We start from the raw sequence: 12712 nt of genomic DNA, 5'->3' as shown, positions 1-12712 counted from the left end.
GCTGTCAGGAACTGGATAGGATGAAATAAGATCAGATGAAACAGAAGATAAAGTTGCTATTTATCTATAGATATCTTGGTAGGAGCGTTGGTAGCAAGCCAAGATTTCAGCAAAATAACATGAATCATAAGGTTGTAATGCAAGCTCTACATCTTGCTTATTTGTGTGTAACATAACATAAATACCAAAGGGTAGAGTTTATATTGTGATACTGAAGTGCACATCATGCCATTTGCTTCTCCCTATGGAAGCCTATGTATCTTAGCCTCCTGAAAGACTGGTTCCAGTTGTTTTAGACCAGTTTATGCTCCCACTAAAGGAGTAGCTTTGTGGCTTGGCAAGCCTTGCAGCTCCTGTTGGACCAGCAGATGGAGCTTATAGCCAAGGGGCTTTTAACCAGCTTCAACTGGTATGCCGGTTATGGCCCTACCTAAACCAGGAGGCATTCATAACAATGACTCATGCTCCAGTGCATACAGCTGGATTTCTACTGCAGTGCATTCTGTATGAGAACCCTCCTGAAGCTACAACTGGTATAAAATGTATTAGCCAGTCAGTTGGCATATATATTCTACTACAGAAATAACATCTTTTCATTATTTATGGTACACTGGCTGCCGGTAGAGTGATAGCTATTACCTATAAAACCTTTACATGTTAGTGCTCAAATGAGTCTGTCCATCATCTTAATCATCAAAGATAGTCCAGGATGTTACATCCATATAAAGTCGAGGTTGGGTCAGAAGACAAGTCTTCTTGATGGCAACTAGAACTGCATCAAACATGTCCTGAAGATTTATTTGACCTCCTCCCTTAAACCTAACCCTTTCAGGAAGCTTCTGAAAAATTGCTTTTTCAATCAAGTTTTTGATGTTTATTGGGAAAGGAGGGTGGCCATATTTTATCTGGTTGTTTTTGCTGATATGACTTTGTTAAGACTGCAACAGTATTGAATTTTTGAAATTAATGTCCACTGAGACTGAGGCAGTAGGTAAACGTTACTTAAATCAGTGGAATACTTAGTATTTTATTTCTATATATATCACTATATTTTCTCTTCATGTTTTTAAGTGAGGTCCTTCCCTCATATTAAAATAGGAATATTTTGTTTTACTATTTCAATTTGTATGATTCCTCTTCTATGCAGACCTTCATGCGATCTGAGTTTGGTTCTTTGGTTGCAGATGTTTCATTACCTGAAGAGGTATCATCATCAGTCTAGTGAGTGTGGGATTTGCTTATTTAAATCTAGTTGGTAATGAAGATTGTCTACAAGCAACCAAGTTCAGTGAGCACCAGGGACTCCACAGTTCAGCCCTGAGCTATATATATTCTCTTCTATTGGATTCTTCTTTTGCCCAATTTGTATGGAAAAGACTAGTCTATTATTTTATAAATGTTCTATTATCTTTAAAAAACCCTCTCCCTTATGACTGACATCTCCATTATCAGTAGAGTGCTCAAAAGCATTGGATAATTTTTAATGCAGTGTTGTAATTAGGAAGACGCATGATACATTTTTTTTTCAAACTAATTTTAAATGTGGTTGAAATGATACAAATTGCTCCTAAACAAACAAGTGGGGTTTTTTTCTAAATTCTGATACCAACCAACTGTCCGCTATAAGCCATCCTTATATGAATGAATGAATGACAGCAGTTATAGGAACACAAACAAGAATGGGAAGATAACAATGGAAGACGGTACCAATATAGAAGGCGGGTAAAAGAATTCTTTGTAAAATGAACTTCCTTCTGCTCTTTTAAAGTTTCAGCCCCAACAATTCTGAATGATTAATGAAAATGTGTTGAAAGAGGATCATGGGGTGATTCCTGTGCTATTCTATTTGGACTGTATCTGTTTAGAAACAGCAGCTGAATCAAATGGATTTCCATTGTTTGCCATTATTGGTAGTTAGATGTGGTTTTCTGTTGAAAAAAAAAACATTTTTTTTTAAAGAAAAGTTTTTATTTTATGATCAAACAAGTATACAATATAAGCAATCATTCGAACTATCATCAAAAAAAAAAGGAAAAAAAATTTAATCCATAATCCATCTCTAAACTCAATCTTCAACCCCTCCTCACCACACCACACCCCCGACTTCCCAGAACAAAAACAGGGCATAGATTTCACCAAACATTCGCTAAAATAAACTAGCTAACTGCAAGATTTAATAGCTCCCAAGACCCCTTAACTCCCCTTTTACAATTTCATCAACCTCCCTTTTTATAGACTCAAAGTAGCAAATAATCCAATAACTCTAAAAGTTTCAAAACCATTAACAAATATTAAGCATTCAAACCTTAAAAATTCTCTTAATATATCAATAAGGTATTCAATTCATTTACAAAAACATTTTTTAATGTTCACAGCTGTAAAGCAAAAGTGGATTGAACATCAGAACTTTATGTGCTACATTCATGTGCTTATATAGACTTCCAAATTCCAGCATGGCTTTTTCAAGAAGCGAATAATACTTTTTTGTATGTGTGCGTTCCAGTAAAATAATAAAACTATTCCATGAAGTAAACTTCCCATTATAAATGCAGAGTTTATAATTAAAAAGGATCTTGGTTCTAAAACGCAATACTCATATTTAAGCCAATTTCCCTGATTGCAATTTAAATTAAGTTTTTAAAAAATCATTTTCAATGCAGTTTAGTTCATGTGTTCTCAAAACTCATAAGTTCAATGAAAATTACCCTTAAGAAAATGTGAATAGCAGATTTCTCCAGCTTTGTACACCCAAGATACATACAGACAACACCCAGAATTGCCAGACAGTATAGACAATTCATAGTTGTACTGTTTCATAATTCATGGTCTGGGTTGCATTAGATTAGGGAAGTGGCTATATGATTGCATCTCATATTTTTCATTTCATAGCAATTATATTGTTTATCTAGGGAACTTCAAGTGGCCTCATTTTAGCTTCACAACAAGTGAAGAGAGATTGATTGCCCAATATCACCCAGTGAGCTTCATGGCTGAGTTGAAATTTCCCTTTGCTTCTAAGCCAGAAATGGAAGATCTGGTACCCTCCATATATTTTGGAATTCAATCTCAATCAAGATGGCTACTCTTGAAAAAGATACTAACACAAATTATAGCTAGCTGAGGACGTCCTCAAAATTAAAAATTATATGGACTATAGATGGAATATGGACTTTTACTTTCAGAATGTTGGAGATTTTAATTACCTGGATCGAACGCTGACTGATGTGTTCCTACTAGTAGTGAATACTGTATTATGAGTATAAAAGTCTATGGAGATTCTCAAAAAAAGAGAAAAAAGTCCAGTTGCCCTTTGAGAAAGTACTTTTAGGACTATTATGCGTATAAAAATTTCCATTTACAGAAAACAAGTGGGAACTGCATCTTCTCACTTAAAAAGAAAATAAACTTTTTTCTAGTAAGCAGCAATTCTTATATTCATATGTGCTAGCTTTTTCTATGAGCTCTGCCAATGCAGAGTAGTTCATGACATCTCTGATAGCAATCTGATTTGGGAACAAGTCATGACCTTGAGCATAACTGCCATAGTCCAGTAAAGATAGCAATAGCAATAGCACTTAGACATATATTGCTCCATAGTGCTTTACGGCACTCTCTGAATAGTTTACAAATGTTGGCATATTGCCCTCCAAAATCTGGCTCCTCATTTTACTGACCTCGGAAGGCTGAAAGACTGAGTCAATCTTGAACTGATCAGGATCCTGACAGTGGGCAGAGTTAGCCTGTAATACTGCATTCTAATCATTGCGTCACATATTTTTAAATGGAAGAAACACTGAAACCATGCAAATAATTGCTATGCATGAGTTTCCTCATGCCTTTCCCAGAGTGGCATTGCTGGGTACAACAACCCACAGAAATATCTTGCATTTTCACTGAGAAATCATCCTCCTTTTTCACTAAATGTGTTGCTGTTTTCTTGGATCCAGTGTTAAAAACAGTTTCTAAATTGAAGTAAACATATTTGTCTGCCCTGGATGCTTGCCAATACTACTCTACAAAGAATCTCAAAGGCAATCCCATCCCAAGGTAGTTTGGGACTTCCTGTAACCTTTTAGCATTTCATACCCCATCATTTCCCTTTTCTAATCCCCAGAAATTAAACAGATTTTAAGGGGGGGGATGTTTAAAAAAAATCACAGAATGCCAGTATCTTTCATAAGATTATATTATGAGAAAAGCACAAAATGCAAGGAAAGCCTTCTCAATCTGCTAGCTTTGTTATCAGGTTTTTATTCTTGTTACATTGGGGTGGGGTGGGGGGTTGGAGAGGGGGGAAGAGAATAGCTCTGCAGCCCAATATAATTCAAGGGCAAAAACAAAGATTGTTTCATTAAATGAACTTGCTTCCTGCCCCTACTGAAACACACAGACATATGCAGCCCTTGTCAAATGAGAAGACAGTGAAAGAATTTTGGAATTCAGTGAAAGGGAAATAATTGGGCAACAGAGCTGTACTTGGTAATAGGGGCAAAGGTTCATTTATCAAAATAGAGAAAATGAACTCCTTTGACATTCTCTTTGAAACGCCTTCTCCTATCAAGTCCTACTAAACACCTCTGAGAGGCCTATTAAAATACTATCCAGACCAAACAGTTCATCTAGTCAAAAGTGAAATTAAACCTAGTTTACCTGTTACCCATTATCCCAGAATTGAATGGAAAAATCTATACTTATATGCAGATTTCACTTTTCAGTGAGGATTTTAGACATTAAATCACTTTGCAAAAGTTATTAGCTTAACTCAAACTATCAGCAGTCAGCTGTAGGTTAGCAAAGGATCGTCATCTTTTTGGAAGTAATCTGCTTCATTTCAATGCTAAATATGGAATTTGGGCAGCAAACAGAATGGACTGTTCAGGGATAAAGAGAAAACCAACTATCAAGATTACACATAATGAGAATGACATAGCTTGAAAGAAGCATAGGTCACGAAGTCAAGGGTTTCAACTTGTTGGAAGCTAATTCTGGATCTACCTGATTGTGCAACATTAATTTGTGTGGAGAGTTGAATCAGCTTTTTTTTTATAGTGAAGGATGGCAAACTACAATGACTTGATCCTTTCTCTCACTGCAAAAAGCAAGGCTGGTATATTTGTCCTATCTTGTAACTCGGATTCCTGATATTCAGATCAAACGTATTGATTTGCTCTTTTTTGCCCCACTCATCCTCTACATACCTTCAATTATCCCAACCAATTGGCACACATGAATATTGGGCAATTATATCTACGTGACAATGTAGGCTATGATTCAGAGGCCATAAAAATAAATGGATGAGGGAATACATTTCTTCAAACTTCCACTTTGTGGGAGGCATAAAACAATATGGAGTTATTTTTGTAGATGGACTGTAAAGAAACTTCACTTAAAGCATTTTGTCAGTATTTATTCTCACACAGTCAGTGAGGAACCAGATAAGAGCAAGGCAAAGGGCAGCCTGCTCAAAAGAGAGGGCCAAGTTTTCCATTAGATAGGGTAGAATGAACTAGTTATAAAAAGTTTATATATATGCAGCTGATTCTGGATTAACTATAGCTGCTGAAATTCTTTGGATACTGCTTTCAACTTTCTTCAGTAAATATTATTCTCAGTTGTACGATCTTCTTGTGGGATTAACTAAGTGATTCCAGCTCAGCTTTCAAATGAAGCCTGACACATCTTTTCCACAGAGTTTGGCATTTCTTCAGGCTATCTTTGATATTGTGCTGTGGTGACAAGTCTTCTTTGCTGCCTCTTTCCCTTATTAAGAAGTCTCTCTGAGGAGCTTCTTTGTTTAAAATCTCTAACAATTCATTGTTATGCCTTCTGAGATGTGCAGTGGCATCCCTTACTTGAGCCTCTCTGCTTGCTGTCCTTTAAGCATAATTCTTGGAAAGTCATCATTGTATTAGTTCCAGAACTTAGTGCCCTTTCTCTCAGGACAGTTTTTTATATTACTATTCCACATTCGGAGGGACTTTGATCTCTTATGTTAATACTAAAGAAGCTGATGCCTTTTCACAGGAATTAATATAAGGTATTTTTTTTAATATTAAAAAAAACCTTTCCTTTGCCTTATAGAAACATATCCTTTGAAGAAGAAATGGCACAAGTTAGATGTCAGGCCATTAAGATTTTCTGTTTCTAGAATTCAGGAGTTCATATTCACCAATTTCCTATTTGCTTTCTTTCAGCAGTGGAGAATAATCACAGCAATATTATTTAGATGCATGAGAGTATATGTGAATCATGACCCACCTATAGATATAGACTTTGTACGCTGTTGTTGTTTTTTTACATAAGGGTCATACAGCATATCATGTTGGAACATTTCCTAATGAAAAACATTCTGACAGATAGAGCCAGTTTGGTGTAGTGGTTAAGGTAGCTGGCTAGAAACCAGGAGGCTGTGAGTTCTAGTCCACCTTAGGCATAAAAGCCAGCTGGATGACTTTGGGCCAGTCACTCTCTCTCTCAGCCCAACTCACCTCACAGTGTTGTTGTTGTGAGGAAAATATGAAGAGAAAATAGTTTCAGGTAGGTTAGCAGCCCTGAGTTATTTATCAAAATAATGAAGGCTCGATATAAATAAAATATAAAATAATATAATATATATATATATAATATAAAATAATATAAAATAAATATATATATTTGGATCTCTCACTTTTCATTCAGGCCTCTAAAAATAACAACCCAGAATATTTCACTAATGTAATCCAATGTTTGGATCAGGGAATGTTAAATTTGTATTCACTATGCAAAACAGGCATATGTCAGAAAACATACAGATTTCCTTTTGTTAGTTATCTGAGACAACTAAGAATGAGCTAATCTTTCAGCTATTGGAAATTGACTATCTCTTTCCTTCCTATTAGCTTGTTAGAATCTGCATATATTCCATAACTACATATGGAATACTTCTTATTCACTGTTCACAATTCTGGGGGCTAGGAATGTTTTTTTTTTTCCTTAAGAGACACTGTGATTGGGGAAATACCAAATGCTTCATCCAATATCAATTTCTTCCTTTGTACTAATGCATTTCCTCTGTACTCTTCTTTCCAGGACTGATCAGCATAAACTGCATTTCCTGCTTATCCGGGAAGCAGTTTCCCTTTTGTAGAACCTTATTGCCTTCATTTTGCATCGTTCGCTATCCTGCAGTAAGGGAAGATACACTGTGTTTTTAAGCCTGATTCATATGCATTTCTTCTTACGAAGGACATCCTGCGTCTGTTTTGCTCTTTCAAACACCACTTTGTGTTTTCTCACTAGCTTTGTAAAGCTCCAGCTGCTTACTCTTGACATTTTGAAAGCAGGCATATGGTCAAATGTCTATCATCCATCACTGGGTGTGATGGGGGAAATTGTATTTCCAGGACAAGGTAATTTTTGAGCCAGCTCCTAAATTGCCAATTAAGCAATACTTTTTAATGCTTCCTGCCATCCCAGAACAATCTTCTGTCTGAGTTTCTAAATAGTTTGGGTTCTGGATTATTTAAAAGAGTCCTCTGTTAAATGCAAGTGGGTGTATCATCTATCTATCTATCTATCTATCTATCTATCTATCTATCTATCTATCTAAATTTATATAGCCGCCCATCTCACAAAACAAGTGACTCCGGGCAGCTTAGAAGAAAGTTGGAAAAATACTCCACAAATAATCATTTTTATTATTATGGCTGTTTGCACAGTCAGCCAGATATTTAGTGTTCAAGTGATGGTGTTCAAATGGTATTCCAAGTGTTTTGGGATTGCACTTACTTCTATTTGCAGGTCTTTTATTTTGTGATTTTCTCCAGTTCTTTCTCTTATCTTCTGCTCTCTCTGGGTGCTACAACGTCCACTATTCAGATTTTGGGGGAGGGGTCTTTCTTATCAACAGTTCTTAAGTCTGAAGTATTATGTGGCTTGCCTGTTTGAATTCTAAGTTATAGTAGTTCATCACACAGTCAGCCAGATGTTTAGAGTGGTTTTTTTATCCACCTATTGAGTCCTTCCCAAGGACCTAGGATAGGCAGATGTTGATGTTTGATGGTGTTAGAGGTATCGTTGCAGGATGTAAGCTGTTCCGACTAAAACTGTCTTTTACAATTGACTGATGGTGAATTTGTCAATGCCGATGGTTATTATTAACATTCAAAGCATTAAAACGCAACAAAATAAATAATGGTGGAACGGATGTTAATAATAACAGAGCCATCTTATTCATTTGCCAATCCTCTGGATCCCCAGGCTTGATAGCACAGCCAAGTCTTGAGGGACGTTCAGGAAGTCAGGAAGAATAGTGCCAGCCTAGGGCCTGCCAAACGGAGCTCGCTACAATACCAATGTCTTTGGTTTTTTTCTTAAGTCTCTAATAGGTCATGTAACAATGTCAGTGCCTTTATTAAAAACATGTTTCTGATGGTTGCAAAGAAATTTAGAAGGTAGCTTTTTAATTTCATGAAATTGTGGAATCAAATTCTATTTAAGCCAACGGATGATAAAATGATGAAGTTCTGCAGAGCCATTTAAAAAAGGATAGAATCGGATAACTGTTCCAATTTGCTACTGTAAAACATTTATAAACACTTGTCATGTAAAATGTGAATGAATAGATCTTTCCTAAGACGTTAATGTGTTTGCCTTAACCTATGCAATACGTTTTGCCTTAATCATGTATTTTCTAACAAACAACTAAGCAGAATTCTCATTGCTCTCAGACTTATTTATTGCTGCTGTAATTATTGCTGTCATTTGCTACAGCAGCTGCTGTTGTAGCAAACTCAGGCCAAATTAACACAAGTCGCCGAGACAATACTCTTTGCTATGGTTTCTCCTTGTGTGTTTATCTGCTGGATTTGTTTTCTTGAAAATTCCCCTCAGTTCATTCACATCTCACATACACCAAAGCTAATATTACTTCAGGACATTAATGAAAAGATAGCCTGGCTTCATAGCAACTGTATGTATTATTGTACAGCTGTATGCCCAATAAGTTCTGCATACATTTCCGCATGTCTGCAGACCTATGACAATATATTATTTGATTTTACAGTCATCTTTGATTCTATCACATAGCTGAGTAATGTCATGATTGGAGCCAGATTGAATAGATTTAATATTTGATATTCTTAAAAGTATATTCTCTCATTTTGGAGCCAAAGCCTTCCAATAGCTGTTTATGAAATCTAGAATCCTAAAACTTGGGTCTACCATTTGCACGCTGCATTTTTCTGCCATTTTAAAAGCCAGCCTTCTGTAGTTCCAGATGGACACAACTGAACCCTTAACTAATACCCTTTGCCTTTGTTTTCATCTAACCTCATTATTCTCTGCAGTAATTCCTGTGTCTCTGTCTTTCATTGCTTAAAACTGTTGCCAAAATAATGTAATTAACTGGAGAGTTACTTCATCAGGCACTGGCATCTGTATGTGAATAAGCAAAGGAAGAGTAAGACTATTAAAATCTCAACCCTGGGGAGTTTTCAAATATTCCTACATTTCTGAGACTGCATCTCAGTTCTGAGGTGCTGAAACATCCTGGATAATCACATGGTGGCTGAAGTATGACAAAATAAATTACTTTCTGGCATGTACTTACAATCTTATTATTTTTAGTTCTAAAAATACACATGCAGCTGACAGTTCTGCTAGTTTGTGCTAGAGTTTCCCAGATGCTTCTAGCCTTATAATGCTATCAAACTGGGCCACCTTTCAGACTGGGAAACTATAGATTGAAATTGTCTTGAAATTGTCTGTGTATATTCACAGGATAAATGTTTTGCAAATTCTCAGTTACAGGTAAATGGTTAAGGTGCTAGACTAGGAACGGGAAGACTTGGGTTTCTAGTTCTCTCTTTGAAATGGAGGTCAGTTGGCTGAACTTGTGCCACTCATCTTCTTTTAGCTCAGATCAGTTTCAGATATTCTGAAACCAGTTTTCTGCTGGCTGAAAAAAAAAAAACCAAAAACCTACATTGCATATTGCATTGGACAAACTTTGCTGTAGTAACTAGGTGAGCACCGTACAAAATAAGCAGACTCTGCAACTAAGTAGAGCAACTGCTAAGAAAAACCAGAACAAGGCAGAATTTGTTTAAACTAATCTCCATCCCCACACAAATTTTGGACATATTTTGGATATTTCCTATAAGCTTCTTAACTCTCTGATCCTTTCCATGAAATGAAAAGTTAAAGTTAAAGTATACTAAAATTTAATTTAGACGACATGTACAGTATAGCTGCTCAAAACAATAACATTGGTGACAATAAGATAGTGTGATTTTGATGTAAACAATGAATTTTCTCTCCATGATGCCCAAGATCTCTCCAAAGGCTCAGCAACTAATGGTGTCTGATAAAAACTTCCTCTGAATTAAAAAGAAAGTGCTGTCTGTTCATTTATCACTTTCCTTTCACAATACAGTACTTTCCCCCCTCTTTTTGACACAGCTTAACAGCTTGATAGCACTTTGAAGAAAGGTTTTTTTAAAGTGGAGCTTTGTACAGATGCAGAATTCAAATGCAGCAGGTTTGGACCTGTTCGCTCTGAACCCACTAAATGGAAATCCTTCTGATTTCCTGTACTTTGCCTTGGGATTTGGTCCTCAGCCAAAAATGATATCTACACCTGGTATTCAAGGAAGCATGTACTTTAGTTGGCAATGTAGAGGAAAAAAAGCAGGAAGTAGGATGAAATCACACTTTCACTGCTTTCTTTCAGCTAGAGTGACCACTAATTTTCGAAGTTTAGTTTTCTAAAGTGGAATGTTGAAAGTCCATGAATCAAACCAACGCAACCATAAAGCGAAAAACAGAAAACGATCGGTGGAAATGCATTATTGGTCTCAGTATGTGCAGGAAATATTCCACTGACAATGCAAGCATCGTTTTCTATTTATTTATTTATTTATTTATTTATTTATTTATTTATTTATTTATTTATTTATTTATATTTGCATTTATATACCGCCCTTCTCCCCCTAGGGACTCAGGGCGGTGAACAGCCGAAATTAAAATACATACAATATAAAAGTTAAGATAGCTAAAATAAATTAAATCAATTGGGAAATTGGGAAAGATTGGCAAATGCAGTAAGATCCCGCAGATGCTGCTTGTTGATCCTGTGAATGGGACACAATCTGATGCATATCCATCCTGTCTAACCTAGTAGGATGGGCAGATACATCCTACAAGCAATCCCACAAGTCATCTGGCCCTGTGCCCTGTAGATTGTTAAAGATGATAACCAGCACCTTGAATTGCATCTTGTTTGGGTTGAATCATAACCAGTTGCACAACCACTCCCTTTCCAGGCTTTTATAACCTTCAGCTGCTGAGACAACACCTGACACCATCACATACCCAACATGGGGTGAAGATGTATAAATGGGTATCATCTGCCTTTTGATTATTCTGAACCCCATGCCAATAGATGACCTCTCCCAGTGGTTTCATATAGATGTTAAATAGGAGGGGAAAGAGACTCAAGCATGGACACACCACTCATACTAGGGGCAATTGGACCTCTTCTTCCCCACCAGTATTGACTGGTACTGAGCATGGAGAAAAGAGGAGAATCACAGCAAAACAGTGCCGCAGCTGCCAATCATTGGAGCTGGTCCAGCAAAATAACATGGTTGATGGCATCAAAAGCTGTTGAGATATCCAGAAGGACCTTGATGGACCCACCACTCTGTTTTCCAAAGGTCATTCACAAGTGTAACTAATGCTCTCTCAGTACTATAACCTGGCCTGCATCATGACTGAAAAGAGTCCAGATAATCCAGATAATCCAGAATACAGTAACAGAGTTGGAAGAGATCTTGGAGGTCTTGTAGTCCAACCCCTTGCTCAAACAGGAGATCCTATACCATTCCGGACAAATGGCTATCCAATCACTTCTTAAAAACCTCCAGTGAAGGAACACCCACAACTTTTGGAGGCAAGCCATTCCACTGATTAATTGTTCTCACTGTCAGGAAATCTCTCCTTACTTCGACCTCTCTTTGATAAGTTTCCATCCATTACTTCTTGTTTTGTTCTCAGGTGCTTTGGATAATATGTTGTTACCACTTCTTTGTGATAGCCCCTCAAATATGGGAGGATTGCTATCATCTCACCCCTAGTCTTTCTGTTTGTTAGACTACACATACTCAGTTTTTTCATTCATTATATGTTTTGGCCTCCCATCCCCTAATAAACTTTGTTGTTCTTCTCTGCACTCTTTATTAAGCCTCAACATCTTTTTTATATCATGATGAATGTATAAAGCCCTACTGAGAAATGGAAATCATTGGGGTGCTCTTTTTTTTCTTTTTTTTTTCTTTTTTTCTTTTTTCTTTTTTGAAGGAGTGAGGCCATGTATTAAACTATGCCCTGTATATTTTCAGCATTTCCTGGCCAATATAGGAGTTTTAGTTTGAAAGCAGCTGGAATCGCCAAGATGGGAAAACTGGATTAAGTCAAAAACAAATTGGAGCATCATGTATAGGAAGGTAATCTGGTTTAAACAATTGCACTGAAGCACTAGAGGAAGGAAGCTAGGGGTGATGTAACAATAGTGGTGACTGAAGCGTAACAGGAAAACAAAAGGATAGGCATGAAATCATCACGATGATTTCGTGTGTATGTTTTTTTTTAAAAGCATACTTAGTCTCTCCAACATGCTCTTTACAAGAGCAGTTTTAATAATTTTCTCAAGGTTATTTCCATATATTTATAA

The sequence above is a fragment of the Pantherophis guttatus genome, chromosome 2, assembly GCF_059756535.1.
Source record: "Pantherophis guttatus breed Tessera chromosome 2, ASM5975653v1, whole genome shotgun sequence".
NCBI lineage: Eukaryota > Metazoa > Chordata > Lepidosauria > Squamata > Colubridae > Pantherophis > Pantherophis guttatus.
This window is presented reverse-complemented; position numbering follows the sequence as displayed.